We start from the raw sequence: 1,604 nt of genomic DNA on the forward strand, positions 1-1,604 counted from the left end.
ATCCGCAAATTTGGAGATAATATGTGGCATTGAAAATGTGAGGATAATTGTGGAGACGACATTTGGCGGAATTGATCTTAGCTCGACAAATAAGCATTATATATATATATATATATAAATATATGATTTCTTGTTGTAGTAATTGTAGTTGACCTAAGTGGCTAAATTGATATAATTAAGTCGGTAATACAATTTAATAACAATATCGTTGTGGGTTCGACCCATATTTGCTAGTTGTGCTATATCGTTGTATTCCCCCACAATTTTAAAGAATTTTCATAAATATATTAAAGTATTTATGTAGTTATATTTAAATCCAAATGAGTTTGGAAAATGATTTGACTTTTAAAAAGGGTTGACTATTTTAAAAGTCAACTAAAAATATTTTTCATAGCTTAATAAAATTGTAATGTTTTAATTAAGCATGTTTTAATAAGAGTTTTAATTATTAAAAGCATATTTGAAAAGAAAGCTTAATGGAATCGAAAGCCCAAAAGTAATAAAAAGGAAAAGGATTATTTGATGACTAAAGTCCTAATAAGCCCATCTTATTAGTCATCAAAGTTTTATTTATTGAAATCTCTTTTCCTAAGCCCAAAAGGATTAGCCTCTATTTAAATATCCTAAAAACCCAAAATTTTACCCTACACTCTACTTTCTCTCTCCTCCTTGCACGTGACTTTCTTTTCTTTGATCTCTCTCACCTGGCGTTTCTCTCTCTTCTTCTCTTTGTGCGTGATTTTCATATTTTTCCCTCAAAAGTGTTGTTTTTCTTCGCTAAGTAACGTTTCTTGTTGAAAAGAAACGTCACAAAACCTTGATTGAGCCAAGAAACCACTGCGCGCCGCGTCTCCCTTGCTGCTGTCACAGCCGTCCGGCCCTTCCTTTCCTCCTTGTTGTGGTTGTTTTTCTTTTCTTCTTCTCTAAGATTCCATTAAAGTATTAGTTTTTATATTATTTTATTATTTTTTAGCATGTTTATGATTTAAATTATTGTTTTATATGAAAAATATATTTGCGTGTCATATATGTAAAAATAATAAATTTAGATTTATTATTTTCAGTTTTATTATGAAAGATATAGTTTTTAGGGTTTTTAATCACTAGAAACTATATATTAAAGTATAAATCATGAGATTTGGTTAGCATATAATTTTATATGTATTAAATATATTTCAGAAGATTTATAAATTTTTATAAGTGCTGTAATTTCAGAAAATATGTATTTTAAGGGTTTAAATGATTTTTAATCACTAGAATAGTTGTACTATACTAGGGATTAAAAATAACGAAAGTTTGATACGTAAAAACGATTTTAAAACACGTTTAAGGGTTTGGGTCGTTTTTAAAGTTGCTGTAAATTTTTAGTTCAAGGTATTTATTTCTTATTATTTATTTTCTAGGCGGAGAATTCGTAGTAGAGACTTTTAGGCTAAAAGTGGCCTACAGATTTTTATACAAGGTACGTACATAGTCTACGTGCTATATGATTTAGAAACATGCTTTAAGGATGTTTTATTTATTAGTATCATGTATAGGACTCTGTTGTTCATATATATGATTTACTGGAATTGTTTTACATGTTATTTGCCTGTGTGCTACAT

Source organism: Beta vulgaris, chromosome 4, assembly GCF_026745355.1.
Source record: "Beta vulgaris subsp. vulgaris cultivar EL10 chromosome 4, EL10.2, whole genome shotgun sequence".
Classification (NCBI taxonomy): Eukaryota; Viridiplantae; Streptophyta; class Magnoliopsida; order Caryophyllales; family Amaranthaceae; genus Beta; species Beta vulgaris.